Source organism: Prunus avium, chromosome 8 (assembly GCF_965620075.1).
Source record: "Prunus avium chromosome 8, drPruAviu1.hap1.1, whole genome shotgun sequence".
Lineage (NCBI taxonomy): Eukaryota > Viridiplantae > Streptophyta > Magnoliopsida > Rosales > Rosaceae > Prunus > Prunus avium.
This window is the reverse complement of record NC_142291.1, coordinates 8,135,266-8,154,104: the sequence shown is the minus strand read 5'-3', so window position 1 is coordinate 8,154,104 and position 18,839 is coordinate 8,135,266. Positions and strand designations below refer to the sequence as shown.

At 37.2% G+C, this 18,839-nt stretch overlaps 1 non-coding gene across 1 annotated transcript; it reads left to right on the top strand.

Moving 5' to 3' along the window:
• The first annotated feature begins 18,732 nt into the window (after window positions 1–18,732).
• LOC148291270 (small nucleolar RNA R71) lies at window positions 18,733–18,839 on the top strand. The gene has a single exon (XR_015827149.1). It is a non-coding gene; the product is annotated as a small nucleolar RNA R71 (small nucleolar RNA).

The following is an 18,839-nucleotide window of genomic DNA, read 5'->3' as shown; positions in this document are numbered from 1 at the left end:
GGCAAGGGCAGCAAAAGGAATACTAAGTCCAAGGACAATGAAGGGTGCTTCGAGTGTGGATCTATGGATCATTGGAGACGAGATTGTCCGGTATGGAAGGAGAAGCTGAACAAGATGAAGAAAGCTGGAAGTTCAGCCCACGTGTGTGATGAGGACACATGTGATGAACTCTTGACGGTTACGGATGAAAGTAACGGGGAAGTCATGGCAAGTTCTTCATGTAAGAATTCTTCTTCAAGTTGGATTTTAGATTCCGGGTGCTCATATCATGTGTGTGCAAATAAGTTGATGTTTGACACATATGAGGATAAGGATGCATGCAAAATTATGTTGGGAGACAAAACTACATGTGAAGTTTTGGGCATAGGGACTGTGAAGATCAAGTTGCAAGGTGGTGAAGTTTGGACTCTTAGTGAGGTAAGGTTTGTACCTGCACTAAGAACGAATCTAGTCTCTCTTGGTTCTTTGGATAGAGAAGGTTGCTCTTACAAGGCCAAAGGAGGAAAGTTCATGGTCACACAAGGTTCTGTGGTGGTTATGAGGGGGGAGATTCAACCAAACAACACATACAAGCTCTTGGGTGGTGCAGAGATTTGTACCAAGGAAGAGCAAGCAACAAATCTTAAAGTCAAGGAGCTGATCCAACATAATGCAGCTGCAAGTGTGCTCAAGAGATGTTGGGCAAGGAAGGTTAGTCAAGGTTGTGTGACTAACAATTCATCATCAAAGGTGCTTGATTTCAAAGCTGCAGAAAGTGTGGAGAGGAATATCCACAAAGGTGAAGTCAAGACAAGGGATGATGGGGAGGATGTTGTTGAAGAGAAGCTTCTTGCCAAGGTGGTCATGGAAGGGACTCCATTTGAGGTGGAGCTTGACACAAGGGCTGAAGAAGGAGGGCAACAACAACAAACTCACAAAGGGGTTCTACTTGAGGTGGAGCCATCATCAATTGCAAGGTCCGGGCCCAAGGAATCCATCAAACCTTCCCTAGGTTTTGGATGGATGGACCAAGAAGATCCAACCACATTTCGGAGTGCTATAGGGAGCATGAAGCGGGAAAGTTGGAGAAGTGCATTGATGAAAAGAAATGTGTTCTTAAATCCAAGAGCAAGGAGTGCTAAGTGGGGATTTAGTGAACAAAGGTTTGGTATGTGGTTTGCATATCAAGGGAAGTCCAAGATTCAAGGTTCCAAGGAAGCAAGGAGCAACGAATTTGGCAAGGGGGAACTCTTCTCTGCACAAGAGGTCCAAGTTACTCAAGTTTAGGCTTGGGTGGAGCACCTTCCACCAAAGGTGCATTGAGGCAAGAGGTGTATTGCCATGGTGGAGCTCTTGGAAATTACTAGAACGATTTCTAAGAGGTTGAAGAGGTTCTAGAGGTCAACAATGGTTCGCCAAGGTGGAGATTGTTGGAAATTTGGCTCACATTAAGGTTGCAAGTGAAGGAGGCAGCGACCGGTCGCAATGTTTGGGCGACCGGTCGTTTTTGGACAGAGTCGAAGTCTGAAATAATCACAGAAAGCGACCGGTCGCAAGGTATCAGCGACCGGTCGCTATGTATCCAAATGGTCGTAGCGACCGGTCGCAAGGTATCAGCGACCGGTCGCCCCTGTGCTGTGCTGATGTTTTCTTACGTGTTTTCAACTGTGTTTTCGGTGGCTATCGCTTTCCAACTAATTGCAGGTGCTTAATGGGTCACTTCTGAGTTAAAAGAAGGTGGACTACCTGCTGGATAGTTGGGAGAGCACTCATTGCCAATTGTTTGTCTTGCTTTGAAGGATTCACTCTCATTTTCTGGTTTAGTGGAAGGTGGCTGAAGTGGGAGTTGTTTACTTGCATGATCTGATCTTTAGTCTAAGTGGGAGACTAAAGGAAGGAACGTGGAAGACAAGATGGTGCCTTATCTTGTGTCCATTGGTCTGTGTAAGTAATGGGATGTAAAGCAAGACATTATAAGTTGTGAAAGCAAGTTGAAGTTATGTGGTTAATCTCAAGGTGGTCAAGTAGCTGCACTACTACAAAAAGGGCAAAAGACGACCAGTAAACAACGACGGTAGATCAAAAAACCGTCGTTGTTTTTTAAAAGACGACAGTAATAGAAACCCGTCGTAGAAACATACTTTAAACACCTAAAAAACGGCACAAAGACGAAAAGTTTCCAAGTTTGAACACTACTCTGGTTCTTTTACTTCAACTAAATAAGACGACGGTGGCTTATTATTTACGTGGTTAGATTTATAGACCACGACGGTTCGTCAGTCACCCTAGCGTCGTGTGAAAGTGTTCGTCGTTGTTTTTTAAAATGATATCCTTTTTTTGTTTTTGATTTTTAAGGATATCATTTTAAGTTTCCAAGCTTTCATCGCATGTTTGATTTCTCTGAACAATGGTTTTTGTTTCGAAAATCTTTTTAATTATTTTTCTGCTGAAAATATTTTACGTTGTTCCTAATTTGTTTTTGTGGTATAGACGACGGTATATTAATATTTACGTCGTTTTATTTTCAATACCACGGCGAATGTTTATTATTAACGTCGTTGTAATATTTAATACTCTGTTTTTATTATATCATAAGACGTCGGTTGTTTATTATTGACGTCGTTGTAATATTTTATCACGTCGGTGATTAATTACCGTCGTGTAAAATTATTATTACGTCGTTTGTTTTGTTCTTACATCGTTTGAAATATTATAATACGTCGTAGTTTATAAATAATCGTCGTGGTTTTTCTTAATTTCACTGATATATTTTCACTTGCAGGTTTAATTTGTCTGTAACCATGGTTTCTCAATCCCAAAGTAAGGAGTCTGGTTTGAAAAAAAATGAATCCTCGAAGAAGGAGCTTAGAGTTGTAAATCCTCAAACCAAGGCCTCGAAGAAGATGAAGCTTGTTTCATCTTCTGAGACAGAACCAGCCAGCACGGCAACTATTTCTGAGGAGGCAAAGTCAGGTCGGGGTATGAGCACAATGCCCCGTGTTGTGCAGAGAAAAATTCAGAAAATCAAGCCTGTTGTTGAGTACAATGAAGAAGGGAAACCTTATGGCCGTGCACATAATGAGATGAAGTCCTACATTGGTGTGTTGGCACGCTCCAGAGTCCCACTTGTGGACAAGAAATGGGTTCAAATATCCAAGGATATAAAAGAGCAGATTTGGGAAGCCGTTGACATGGCTTTTGTGGTTGGTAAAGGGGGCAAGCAAATGGTGCTATCTTCTGCCGCCAAGAAATGGAAAGATTTCAAGTCCACACTAACGAGGTTTCATATCCTTCCATTCATCAAGGAGCAGGATAGATTAAGGCAGCCCCCTGAAACATACAAATTCATAGAGAAAGCTCAATGGGATGCCTTTGTAGCTTCAAGGTTATCTAAAGAATTTGAGGCTGTGCATGAAGAACAATCACAGAGGAGGGAGAAACTCGAGTACAATCATCGATTGTCTCGAAAAGGATATGTTGGTTTTAAGGAGGACTTGAAGGAAATCATGCCTGGGGTAGATATTGATCGATCTACCTTATGGAAAAAAGCAAGAGAAGACAAACATGGTAACATCCCGGATCCAAAGACTGCAGAGAAAGCAAAATTAATTGTAAGCCTACTCACTCTGTTTTAAAAATTTTATTACGTCTGCTGTTATATTTTTCCGTCGTGTGAAAAGTTTTACTACGTCGAAATATTTTAAAAGGCGACGTTAAAGGTCTGAATCTGGAATCCATGCTCTGTTTTTTGTAATTATAACATAAGACGTCGGTGTATTATTATTGACGTCGTGTTAATATATTAATAACGTCGGTATTTAGTTAGCGTCGTCTTAAATATTATATTACGTCGATTGTTATGTTATTGAGTCGTGTGAAATATTATATTACGTCTATTTTTTATAAATAACCGTCGTTTGTTTCCTTATTCTGACTTTTTATTATGTCTTTTTGTTAGGATGATTTGCAAAAGCAAGTCTCTGAAGGCACAATTTCTCTGTCAGGATCCAATGATGTTTTGACAATGGCTTTGGGTCCCGAGCATCCAGGAAGAGTTAGAGGTGTAGGGGCTGGGGTTTCCCCTAAGCAATACTTCAACTTACCTAGACAACAGAAGGTTAGGTTTGCTGATCAATTGAAGGAAAGTGTAAGACTTGTCCTTCAAGAAGAGACTTTGAAAATGGAGGCTAGATCAAGGGAAGAGAGTTTAAAGATGGAGGCTAGGACGAAGCAATTGGTAGAAGCTGAGAGGGAAAATTTGCTGAGTCAGCTTTCAAAAATCATCCCCAATTTTGATCCAAGCCTGCTGAAACTGAATACATTGTCCCAAATCCAAGGGCAAAGTCCCAAAAATCCAATGTCTGACAAAGCAAGCTGTTCTGGGGCACTTGATGTTAGAGCCCTACAATATGAGGAGGATACTGCCAAGAATGGGGAACAGCAGGAGGAAATGGTAACGTCTTTGAACTTTGAATTTTCTGTTTCTCTGTTTATATTTACCGTCGTCTGTTAATGTTTACCACGACGGTTTATTTATTTGTTTTAATTTTTCTACAATGTCATTTATATATTTCTTTATTTCTTATAACAGAAATCAGGGGAAGTTGAAAAGAGAGTAGAAGGAAAGATACTTGAGATAGTTGAACAGGTAAATTCTCATAACTTTGCTTTTTTCAATTTTTTTTTTCAATAAAGGAATTACCACGACGTTTAATGAATGTTACACGTCTGCAATTATTTAATTGAATGTTTAAATTGTTGTACAAGCTTAGATACCGTCGTAGTATATGAAATACCACGACGTTTATTATTTACCGTCGTGTGATTAAATATACACGTCTGTAATTATTAAATACCGTCGTTTGTTATTATTACCACGACGGTTTAATTTAATTGTTTTACTTTTTTTTTTTCCCCTTTTTGTACTATGTCTTATATATATTGAGTTTATTTCTTATAACAGAAATCTGGGGATCGTGAAAAGATTGAAGAAAAGAAAGATGAAAAGGTAAATTCTCTTAACTTTGCCTTTTTCATTTCTTTTTCAAGTTTCAGACGTCTATATTTTCTTTCAACCGTCGTTTGTTTTAATTGAATGTTTAAATTATTGTACAATCTTTCTTATATATATATATATATATATATATATCTCTTTATTTATTAAAACAGCAATCCAGTGTTGGAGAAAAGAAAATTGAAAAGGTAAATTCATTAATTATGAATTTTGCATTTGAATTAGACGTCAGTTTTATTTAAACGACGTAATAAAGTATTCATTACGACGGTATTTGGTTACCGTCGTGTAACTCATTTTAAGACGACGTTTTGTTATTTAAACCGTCGTTGTTATTTATTTACCACGTCACTTATGTTGCTTTATTTGTTCAAACAGAGTACTGAAGTACCAGATTATACAAAGCTGGAGTTGCCATCTTCTTTACAATCCCTTTGTAGTTATGTTGAATCGACACTAAAGCCTCAGGAGAAGGCTATGAGCTTTATGATTGAGAAGGAGGTGTTTGGCATAGATCGTAACACCTTCGTCTTGCATGAAGATATTACCCAATTTGCTGGCATGGAAGAAATTGGGGCTACTGTCGTTGCAATATATATGAGGTTTGTCCTTATCAAATATTCATTTGACACTCTCCTTTTGTTTAAAAAAAAAAAAACACTCATGGTTTCAATTCATATATTTAGGTGCCTGTTTGATCATCTGAAAGCTGCAAATATGGTGAATATGGTTGGCTTTATAGACCCTGCTCTAGTTAGTGCTGACGCTGGTTCATTAACTGAAAGATCACGTCTCGTAGCCAATCGTCTTCAAAAAACAGATGGTGAACAGATATTCCTGATGCCTTACAATCCAGGGTTAGTCTCCAAAACAAAAAACAGGATTTTGTTTGTATGATGCTCTGCATATAACACTATTTAACCTTTATATTTATTTTGTGCAGCCGTCATTGGGTCTTGATCATTGTAAGAGCAAAGAAGGAAACCGTATATTTTCTGGATCCACTGCCTGGAAATCGGTTTGTGGATGAGGACAGGAAAAACATTGTGAACTCTGCTCTAAAAATGTATAATACACACATAGGCAGAGTAGGCCGTAAAACACCTCTCTGGAAAACTCTGCCCGGCACTCCAAAGCAACCAAGCAGTGTAGAATGCGGGTATTATGTCATGCGCTTTATGAGAGACATCATAAAGGATACTTCCCTGGAATTTGAGAAGATGGTAAGAAGACAATTTTCAGATTTATTTTCATGTGGGTTTTTATATTATCAACGACGGTAAATTAAAAATACCGTCGTTGAATATATATACTATGTCGGTGAATGAATAATAGCGTCGTCTGTGAGATTAATCTTTGTTTATGGACTGCAGTTTGCCAAAGGAAAGGATCAAGCGCCATACCCCCAAGCTGCCATTGAAGAAGTTAGGAAAGAATGGGCAGAGTTTGTGTGTGTTCATATGGAGTAGAGGAATTTTAGCATACTTAAACATTTTTATAAAATGTACAAATTTTGTTAGAATTAGACAAGTTTTTGTACAAAATTGGTTAGAATTCCCAAGTTTTTGTTGAAATCAACGTCCCTGTAAATTTGTTGAGGTTTTCATGTTGTGAAAAACCGTAGTTTGTTCAAAAAGACATTGTATACACATAACAACGTCACAGTTTTTAAAAAAGCGACGTAAGAGGTTTTTCAAACGACGCTCTTGGTTCTATAGACGACGTTGTTTTTTTGATATTAGACGGCGAGAAGTTAAGAGTTGTGGTCGTGGAAAATATTTTGTACGTCGTTTTATGTGCAAAAATGGTCATGGTTTAGAATTTAAACGACGTTTTGTTTTAAAATTAAGTCGTTTATAATAATTTAAAACGTCGTTAATTTATTAACGCCGACGTGGTTTGTGGGTTTTATTCATAATATTTTATTCCATTTCATTCAAATATTCATAATAAATTGAAAATAAATCCAAAAAATGCAACGTCAACTCCTATGAAGTCATTGAGATATTTTCTTCCCCCTTAAGCTTTAAAAAATTAAGTTTGAGTTATACAAATTTAAAATTACCACCAAAAAGAAAAATGTTTTCACGAGTCACAACATCACTTATACTTTCATGGTTTAGGGTTTAGGGTTTAGGGGGATGAAGGTTTATTTTTGGGGTTTAGGGTTTATGGTTAATATATATTAGGCCCTAAAACCATAAATCCTTTTCTATAATTATTTAAAAATATATATATAATTTATGGTTTATATTTTATGGTTTAGGGTTTAGGGTTTAGGGTTTAGGGTTTAGGGTATAGATGTCATATTTAACGACGGTTTTATTGTTTTCCGTCGATGATTTACGAAGAGCGCATTTCTAAACCTTGGTTTCTTTAAAATGACGTTGTACACACATAACAACGTCATAGTTTTTACCAAGCGACGTAAAAGGGTTTACAAACCGTCGTATTATAAATTTATAACGACGGTAAATAATTCATAACTGACGTAGTTATCACAACTGCCGAACAACTGTATTTTAATAAACCGACGTGGTTACTTTGGGGTTCTGAAAACGACGTCGTTCTCTTTTTAATACTCGCCAAGTGACTTTGAATTAAATTTTGTTTTGTGTTAAGAAAGATATTACCAAAAGAAAAGAAAAATTAATTAATTTTAAAAAGCTATAAAAATAAGACGGCGTTTTACAGAGAAGGCAGATGTATAAATTGAAAAAATACGACGGTAATTTGAACTTAGGACGTGGTAAATAAACACGACAGTAGTGTTGTAGGTACCGTCGTAGTATGCTCCAAAATAATAAGTCGATAAATTAATCTCTCGCGTCATGGTATATTATTTAACACGTCGTTTTTTGTAATATACCGACGTGTATTAATTACATATACACGTTTAGGTTGTGGAAAATGGTTTGTACGTCGTTTTCTGTGTAAAAATGGCCATGGTTTTAACTTTAAACGACGTTTGTTTAAAAATTACGTCGTTTATTATAATTTAAAACGTCGTTAATTTATTAACGCCGACGTGGTTTGTGGGTTTTATTAATAATATTTTATTCTATTTAATTCAAAATAATTATAATAAATTGAAAATAAATCCAAAAAATGCAACGTCAACTCCTATGAAGTCATTGAGATATTTTCTTCCCTCTTAAGCTTTAAAAAATTAAGTTTGAGTTATACAAATTTAAAATTAAAACCAAAAAGAGAAATGTTTTCATGAGTCACAACATCACTTATACTTTCATGGTTTAGGGTTTATATAAATTTAGAAAAGGGATTAGGGTTTAGGGTTTTATGGACGAGATATTTTAGGACGTAAAACCCTAATCCCTTTGGAGAAATTATTTTTTTTTTAAAAATATATATATATAATTGTTGTTTTATTTATTAGGGTTTAGGGTTTAGGTTATATTTGTCTATTAGGGTTTAACGACGGTATTTTGGTTTTGCGTCGTAAGTATATTTACAACGACGTCATTTTTAAAATAAGCGTCATGTTTAGGTTGAACTTTTAACGACGATTGTGTTTTTGTTTCCGTCGATGTTTTTAAAAAAGCGCGCTTTCTAAAAATTTCACCTCGACCTAAAATTTTCAGATTTCGCTCTGACTCTTATACAAGTTGCCAAAATTTCTATGTCCTAAAACATTTCGCTCTGCTCTCTCACTTCAACTCTAATTCAAAGTTGGTCTCTCCGTCGAATCCAAGTTGGCCAAGTTTACAACTCCGTCGAATCCAAGTTGGTCATAAGCTGTGAGCTCTGCCTACCTGTAAGTGCAAACCCTAATCTCATGCTTGTAAATTCATTGAATGATATTCAGTTCTGTGGTAAAGGGTTTTGTGATGTTTTAATGTTGTCGACGGTATGGGTTAATGGATTTAATGTTTATTGTTTTCATGAATCGGGTTTAGGGTTTAATGTTGTCGGATCTTTTAATACTCTCTGTTATTATGAATCGGGAATGGATTTAATGTTTTCATGCTTAGTATATGTTGGTTTCGTGCTTAGTATTAATGTATATGTTGTGTTCTGAATATATTCTGGGTTCTTGAAAATAAACTGGGATTTCGAAATCTTTTTTATGCATACGACGACGCTTGTTTTAACAAACCGTCGTCTATAAAAATATACCACGACGCTTGTTTTAACTACCGTCGTGGTTCAAGTTCGCGGGCGTCTGTTTCTTGCTAGCATTAGACGACGTTTTTTTAAAACCCGTCGTCTATATATGTGTAAAACGTCTGTTGTTGTTAAAAAACCGTCGTCTGTTTACTATATTATTTGCTATTAAAACCTTATATAATCTGCTATAGTGATAGTCATTGCTTGTCTTTTCACCTTATATATGTTGTGTTTTGAATATATTTTGGGTTCTTGAAAATAAACTGGGATTTCGATATCTTTTTATGCATACGACGACGGTTTTTTTTAACAAACCGTCGTTTGTAAATATATACCACGACGCAGTTTTTAACTACCGTCGTGGTTCAAGTTCGCTGTCGTCGTTTCTTGCTAGCATTAGACGACGTTTCTTTTCAAAACCGTCGTCTATATATGTGTAATACGTCTGTTGTTGTTTAAAAACCGTCGTCTGTTTACTCTATTATTTGCTATTAAAACCTTATATAATCTGCTATAAGTGATAGTCATTGCTTGTCTTTTCACCTTATTATAGATAATAGGATATAGTGTCGGAGATGGATAAGTCATGGATGCATTCGGATAGAAGATCGAAGGCATATGAGTTAGGGGTGGAAGCATTTTTGCAATTTTCTGTAGAAAATCTTCTAACTACAACGCATATCCGTTGTCCATGTGTTAAATGTGCGAATTTGAAATTGTTTGGGGTTGGAATTATAAGGGATCACTTATACTTTAATGGAGTTGACCAAAGCTATAAGAATTGGACATTTCATGGAGAACCTTGGGAACCAATTGCAACTAGTAATGCTAGTAGAAATGTTGAAGAAGATGATGACCATAGTAGGTACAGTTTTGTGTCTGAAGAAATAGAGATGGATGATAATGATTTTGGTGATTTTGGATCCGATCCTTATGAGTTTGCTAATGTGATTGGGGATGGAGATCAACCATTGTACCCTGGTTGTAGAAAGTACACCAAGTTATCGGCATTAGTGAAGTTGTATAATTTGAAGGCAAAACATGGGATGAGTGATGTATGTTTTATAGAATTATTGATACTTCAGGGCGAGTTGCTTCCAGAAGGAAATACAATACCGGCCTCTTTGTATGAGGCAAAAAAGACTTTGTGTGCATTGGGGCTGAGTTATGAGAAAATCCACGCATGCCCCAATGATTGCATCTTGTATAGGAAGGAGTATGAAGATTCAACTAATTGTCCTACTTGTGGTATCTCAAGGTGGAAGGAAACCAAAGATGGATTCTTGAAAGAGGGTGTGGCAGCGAAGGTGTTGTGGTATTTTCCTCCAATTCCAAGGTTTAAAAGGATGTTTCAATCACATGAGACAGCTAAGAATTTGACTTGGCATGCTGCTAGAAAATCAATTGACGGTCAGATGTCTCATCCGGCGGATTCCCCGTCTTGGAAACTTGTTGATGATAAATGGCCCGAGTTTGGTAATGAGCCGAGAAACTTGAGATTGGCTCTTTCATCTGATGGATTCAATCCCTACAGTTCTCTAAGTAGCAGATATAGTTGCTGGCCAGTTATCTTAGTTACATATAATCTCCCACCATGGCTGTGCATGAAACGAAAGTTCATGATGTTGACTTTATTGATTTCCGGTCCTAAACAACCCGGAAATGATATAGACGTCTACTTGGAGCCTTTGATTGATGATTTAAAATCTTTGTGGGATGGGATTAGAGGAGTGTATGATGCACACATAGGAGAATATTTTACACTCAGAGCTGCATTACTGTGGACCATTAATGATTTTCCCGCCTATGGAAACTTATCTGGTTGTGTTGTTAAAGGATATAAAGCTTGTCCAATATGCGGCGATGATACACCTAGTCATAGGTTGAAAAATGGCCACAAAATTTGTTACATTGGGCATAGAAAATGGTTACCAATTAATCATCCATATAGAAGGCAACGTGCAGCTTTTAATGGGAAACCTGAATATGGCACGCCTTTGGAGCCATTAAGGGGAGAAGAAGTGCTGCATATGGTTGAAGTTATTAATTACATATGGGGATCGAAAAAAGGGGGAGGTGGAGGTGAAAATGATGGTGACAGAATTTGTTGGAAGAAGAAGTCAAAATTCTTTGATCTTGAGTATTGGAAATACCTTCCAGTGAGGCATGTCCTCGATGTTATGCACATTGAGAAGAATGTTTGTGATAGTATCATTGGTACATTGCTGGAGATCCCTGGAAAAAATAAAGATGGGATTGCTGCTCGGTTAGATTTATTGAACATGGGGGTCAAAACTGATTTGCAACCCGAGTATGGAGAAAGAAGTACTCGTTTGCCTCCAGGGCCTTGGAATTTGTCAAGAGCAGAGAAGAGAGCGGTTTGCAATTCTTTCTATGGTATGAAGGTCCCTGAAGGTTATTCTTCAAATATAAAAAAATCTTGTAACTTTACAAGATTCAAGACTTCTTGGCCTTAAATCACATGATTGTCATACCTTAATGCAGCAATTGCTCCCTGTGGCAATTCGTTCTGTTTTGGAGAAGCCTGCAAGGTATGCAATAACTCGTTTGTGCTTCTTCTTCAATGCTATATGTGCAAAGATGGTTGATATTTCCAAGCTAGATAAGTTGGAAGAAGATGTAGTAGTTACTTTGTGTTTGCTTGAAAAATACTTTCCACCTTCATTCTTCGATATCATGGTTCATCTAGTAGTACATCTTGTTAGAGAAGTTCGTCTATGTGGGCCAGTTTATTTTAGATGGATGTATCCGTTCGAAAGATATATGAAAGTTCTAAAGGGGTATGTTCAGAACCGTACTCATCCCGAAGGTTGCATTGCGGAGCGTTATATAGCTGAAGAAGCTGTAGAATATTGCACTGAACATTTATCTGATATTAGTACAATTGGAGTGCCATCAAGTCAGAAGATAGGAGTTTCAAAGCCATTATCAGGTTGCACAGTGAGCTTAGTTGATCGGGACCTGTTGAACCAAGCACATCTATATGTCTTGGAGAATACGGAGGAAGTTCTACCTTATATCGAGTATGAGTTTTATTCCTTAAGTTTCCATTTTAAATTATTCCTTATGTTTATCTTATATGTTTGGGACCGTAATGCTTGAATTTTTCGTGTCATGTAGGGAACATATGATCCACATCAAGGCCGCTTATCCAAAATTTAGAAAGAGAACAAAGTGGCTGCAAGATAAGCACAATAGCACTTTCATTCAATGGCTACACTTCAAGGTATATGTTATTCAATAACATATTGGACTTTTAATTTTCTTCTTTCTATGTTAGATTGAATTAAGATATGATTAATTTGCAGGTTCAAAGTGAACTTGATGAGGGAGGCAATCATGGGGTATCAGAAAATTTAAGGTGGCTAGCAGCTGGTCCAAACATGGCAGTGCCATTATATAGGAGCTATCTTATTAAAGGTGTTAAATTTAACATCAAGGCACAAGATGATGTGCGGACAGTTCAAAATAGTGGAGTTTATTTACTTGCACATACCATGCAAGTTGCTAGTGCCAAGGATAAAAACCCAATTCTCTCAAATATGGGTTTTTATGGTGTCATTCAAGAAATTTGGGACCTTGACTACCAAAAGTTTACAATCCCAGTCTTTAGGTGCGATTGGATAGATAGTACTTCTGGCCTTGTAGTCGACGAACTTGGATTTACCCTTGTAGATTTGAGTAAAATTGGACATAGGAATGACCAATTTGTTTTGGCTTCTCAAGTCAAACAAGTATTTTTTGTTGACGACCCGATGCATCATGGTTGGTCGGTAGTGTTATCAGCGCCTAATAGAGAATATAATGATGATGTTATTGGTGATGATGTCTTAGGTGATGTGAGAATTGAGTGTGAGCCATTTACTAGAGGGATGCCAAATGTTGACACATTTGATGAACTAGTGGGTGAGTTTGGGAGTCAAAATATTCGAGATGGGTGTGAAGATATATGGATTGAATGATGCTCTTGTAATTTATGAAATTATTTATGCCCTAAACAGCACTACTGTATGACATTAATTTTGCAATAAATTGTAATGTGTTTTCTTCACTTTCATTATGCAGGTTTTGGACACAAAACAATCAGTACATAAAATACTGGTTCAGTATTATAAAACGACGGTCCTTATAAAACTGTGAAAAACAGACGTCTGTTGCCATAAAATTGTCAATAAAAAACGACGTTTTGGAGCATTCAACGACGGCATTGAATTTACCGACGTCTAAAAGCGAACTAAAAGTGAAAAAAGACGACGTTATTGTGAAACAGTTATTAACGATATCACGTCGGAGAAGGATAAAGAGCCGACATGTAATTACAAATAACACGACTTCAGTACAATAATACCGACGTCTAAAAGGACAGATATCGAACCTGAACGTTACAAAAGACGACGTCTTGGATGGATTAGACGACTATTATTTTACTAAAGACGACGTATAAATAGAGAAACACGGCTGTCTTTTACATGATCACGACGTTGTATATCACATACTACGTCGTTTATAGAAATAAATATGTCGTAAGTCATGAGCCTAACATATTTTCCACGTCGGTTATGTAAATATATAAGACGTAGTAAATATTAATAACGTCGTATTTTATTTATTTAAAGACGTAGTATATACATACACACGACTGCGTTTGTATAAAATAGGTCGTCTATTCTTCTAAATGAAAAATTTTTTGTTCATTTTTCAGTATACAGACGTCGGTTGTTTTTGTAAATGACGTTGTTTATTATAACAACGACGGTGATTTACCTTAACCGCTATTTCCACGTCAATATTAATGGAAAAAGTGAAGTAACAATACTATTTCACGACGGTTATATAAATATATTCGACGTCGTATGATTTAATAACGTCATATTTTATTTATTTAAAGACGTAGTGTTTTCTTTTACACGACGAATGTTGTATAAAATAAGTCGTCTATTCTTCTCCATGACAATTTTTTGGTTCATTTTTCAGTGTACAGACGTCGGTTTTTTTTTGTAAATGACGTTATTTGTTATAACAACGACGGTGATTTACCCTAACCGATATTTCCACGTCAATAAAAAGTGAAGTAACAATACTATTTCACGACGGTTATATAAATATATTCGACGTCGTATGATTTAATAACGTCATATTTTATTTATTTAAAGACGTAGTGTTTTCTTTTACACGACGAATGTTGTATAAAATAAGTCGTCTATTCTTCTCCATGACAATTTTTTGGTTCATTTTCCAGTGTATAGACGTCGGTTTTTTTTTGTAAATGACGTTATTTGTTATAACAACGACGGTGATTTACCCTAACCGCTATTTCCACGTCAATATTAATGTAAAAAACGAAGTGGCATTACTATTGCACGACGGTTATATAAATACATTGGACGTCGTATGATTTAATAACGTCATATTTTATTTATTTAAAGACGTATTGTATTCTTTTACACGACGGAGGTTGTATAAAATAGGTCGTCTATTCTTCTCCCGGACAATTTTTTGGTTCATTTTTCAGTATACAGACGTCGGTTGTTTGGTTGTTAATGACGTTGTTTGTTATAACAACGACGGTGATTTCGCGTCGTGGTTTTACTTTGCAAAAGACGTCGATCGATTTTACGACGGTTTGAAAACCAAATTCACGACGGTGAATTCCCGTCGTCTTTTGCCTTTTTTGTAGTAGTGCTGGGTGCTATTGTGTTCAAAGGAGGTTAACTTACCAAGGGAGAACGTGAGGGAGAGCAATCAGTTCAAGTTAGGAGCTGAGTTGGGGTCTTGAGAGTCTAGACACCAAGAAGGGAAACACCAAGGGTTGTGAGAGTGTTCACAAGTGCAACAAAGTGTTGAGCAAAGGGGTGTGAGAGAAAAGAGAGCTTGGGGAGAGAATAGAGTTCTAAAGGGGTTTTTTCTGTGTAAAACCAAAGTTGTAACTTATTCTTTCATGAAGTGAATTTCTCAAGGGGATCACCAAGAGGATGTAGGCAATTGCTGAACCTCTATAAATTCTTGTGTCACTTTGTGCTTGGTTGTTGTCTCAAGTGTGTGTGTCTGATTCATCCATCATTGTGTGTGTCACAAAGTCCATCAACAACAAGATCATTAGGGGAGTGAGTGAAAGTGTTTGTCCATTTTTCACAACAGCATGGCTCTGTGTTTGCTAGGTAACAGACTCCATATTTATCCAATGGGGCTGAATTTTGGATATGTTATAGTACACACCCATTGGAACAACTTGCATGAAGAATGCTGCCTCATCCGAGCTGTGTAGGTTGCTGAAACAAAGCTTGCAATATGACCTACGGAACTGGACTGGCAGGGGGCTGTAGCCAAAATGAGTTTGTCTTTAAGCTCTTCTTCCCTTCATCCAAATCAGGCCTTAACATGCTTGAATTGCATGAATTATGCTCTCTTGCTCTTTTGGCCTACAAAACACACAAAGGGAGGTAAGTGACTCAAAATAAAGAGAAACTAAGCAAAATCACTAAGTAACGAAGGCATGCAAGTGTATGAAATTATGGACTTATCAAAACAGAAAATGGATTAAAAGCACAAGTTTAACTCAATAACATAACCAAATCATAAGCTAGAAGGGTACAAAATGATATACAATTATGAACCGATCAGACATTCGACAACAGGGATTAGATACATGCTTGGTTGTTTAAATTGTTCTTCTATGCTTAATGGGTTCCTAATGCTTAATTTTAGGTTAGACAACAAATGATCAAATTAGGGAATTAGGAACACAAGGTTATGACCAAACACCATGGCTTAATCATACTTTAGCTAGAATCAATCCATTAATCTAATTGAACTTGGGAACTTATCTGCTTGAGTTAGTTATTTCTTTCTTCCTTGTTTTATTTATTTCCTTTCTTTTTCATTTATGTTTTGTGTAGGAAAAATGAATTGGATCATTCAATCACCAATCCTCGTGGGATCGACCTCGCACTTACATATGCTATACTACCAAACGGCTCGTGCACTTGCGAGTATCACAAGTTGAGAATGCAACTGAATCCATTTTGGTGCAGCTGAAATCCACACAACATGCATTGCACAAACCGAATGGCATCCTTCTATAAGCAAACGTACCAAATGGGCATGTGAATGTGGTTTTCTCTTGGTCTTCCGGAGCAATGGGAATTTGATTATAACCTGAAAAACCATCAAGAAAACAATAGTAAGCATGGCCAGATAAACGTTCAAGCATTTGATCAATAAAAGGCAAGGGGAAATGATCTTTTCTAGTGGATGTGTTCAACTTCCTGTAATCAATGCAAACTCTCCAACCAGTGACAGTTCGTGTAGGAACTAGCTCATTCTTCTCATTCTTCACAACGGTGATTCCGGACTTCTTTGGAACAACTTGCACAGGGCTCACCCACTTAGAATCTGAAATTGGGTAGATGATTCCTACATCGAGTAGCTTTAAAACTTCAACTCTAACCACCTCTTTCATGTTGGGATTTAGCCTCCTTTGGGCATCACGAGATGGTTTGCTGTCTTCTTCCATTAAAATTCGGTGCATGCACATGCTTGGACTAATTCCTTTGATGTCTGCTATGGTCCACCCAATGGCTGTTTTATGCTCTTTTAGAACTTTAATTAAGCTCTCTTCTTCATGTGAGGAGAGACCTGCAGCAATTATAACAGGGAGAGTTTCGTTAGCACCCAAATATGTATATTTAAGATTATTAGGAAGAGGTTTAAGTTCTAGCTTTGGTGGGATGACAATGGATGGCTCCAATTTCGTGGATGATGGTCCAAGAGGCTCGATTGGTGGCCTAAAGGATGGTGGGTATGGCGGAAACACTTCTAAGGCAGCCACCACTTCTTGGAACTCCGGTTCACAAAGATCTTCCTCTTCTTATGTTAAGACAGCTTCTAGAGCATCATTAGACTTTCTCTGCAAAATTTTGGAAGAAACCTCATGATCCACAACATCAATTGAAAAGCAAGAATCAAGAGAGATAGAAGGTTGAGATAGAGCATTAAGCATTTTAAATTCAACAGTTTGACCCAAAACAGTCATGGAGAGGGTGCTATCTTTCACTTTGATGATTGTGTCTGCAGTGGCCATGAATGGCCTGCCTAGGAGAATGGGATCAACACGATCTCCATTTGGATTGTCTTCCATGTCCATCACTACAAAATCAGCAGGGAGAATTAGTGTATTAACTTGAACTAGAATATCTTCTACAATACCTTTTGGATATTTTATAGAATGATCAGCTAGTTCAAGTCGCATTGAAGTCTTCTTCATCCCTTCTAAGCCAAGCTCTTGATAAACTGAATATGGCAAAACATTGATACTTGCTCCTAAGTCCAACATGGCTCTTCCAACCTTCTTGCCTCCAATGTTAATGGGAATGTCAAAGCTACCAGGATCATCTAGTTTTGGTGGAAGCTTCCTTTGCAACACAGCACTTACATTCTGGTCGAGCTTTACTCCTTCATTTGGAGCGAAATTGAGCTTGTGAGTTTTCAAGTCCTTGATGAATTTTCCATATGCAGGAATCTGTTCAATAAGATCAAGCAAAGGCAAATTGATATTAACTTTACTCAAAATATCATAAATCTCTTTAAAAGCCTTATCTTGCTTTGCTTTCTTAAGACGGCCTGGAAATGGAATCTGTGGAACATATGGAGCGGGTGGCACGTATCTATCTTCTTGAAGATGTGGTGGCACAAATTTGTCATCCCTTTTATGCAATTGGAATTGATCGGATTTCTGAGAATCTGATTTGGCCTTAGGAGCAGATTGAGAAGTTTTGAGTTGTTCTCCTTCCGTGGCCATGGTCTCCTCGTCTTTATCTTCTACAATCACAACATCATTTGAAAGATTAGAATCATCTTTATTATCAATGATCTTACCTGATCTGAGCACATGAATGGCCTTGGCTTCTGGGTTCTTTGGATTGATCTCAGTTTGGCTTGGCCATTTCCCAGGCACTCTTTGAGTTATTTCAGCAGCTATTTGGCCTAATTGGACTTCCAATTTGGAGATGGCAGCTTGTGTAGTTTGCTGAAAATTGGATTGGTTGATTGCCATCTGCTTCACTATATCTTCCAATGATGATGATGATTGTTGTGGCCTTTGGAATGAAGGGGGATTTGCTTGATTCTGGGTATTTCTCCATGAAAAGTTTGGATGATTTCTCCAACCTGGATTATAACTTTGAGAGTATGGATCATTTCTTGGACCTTGGTTGTAGGAATTTACCAACTTAGCTTGTTCTTGCACAAATTCTGGATATCCAGCCCCAAGTGGACAAGCTGTGGTAGCATGGTCATGAGATTCACAAATGCTACACACTTCCTTCGGAGGGCTTCTTGAGTTTAATGCAAGAAGAGCATCTAGCTTTTGTTCCAGTTTTGAAATCTGCACACTAGAAGCATCATTAGAACCACTAATAACACGTTTACCTCTTGTATCCGTATGTTGGGTCTCCATTGCTATCTCCTCAAAGAGTTCATACGTTTCTTCTGGAGTTTTGGTTTTAAAAGAACCACCTGCAAAATTGGTGACTATATTATGACTAGAAGGGGTTAGTCCTTTATAAAACATACGCATTTGAAGCTTCAATGGAATCCCATGATGAGGACATTGGTTGAGCAACCCATTGAATCTCTCCCATGCTTCACAAAACGATTCATCATCTTGCTGTGCAAATAACAAGATCTTGTCCCTAAGCAT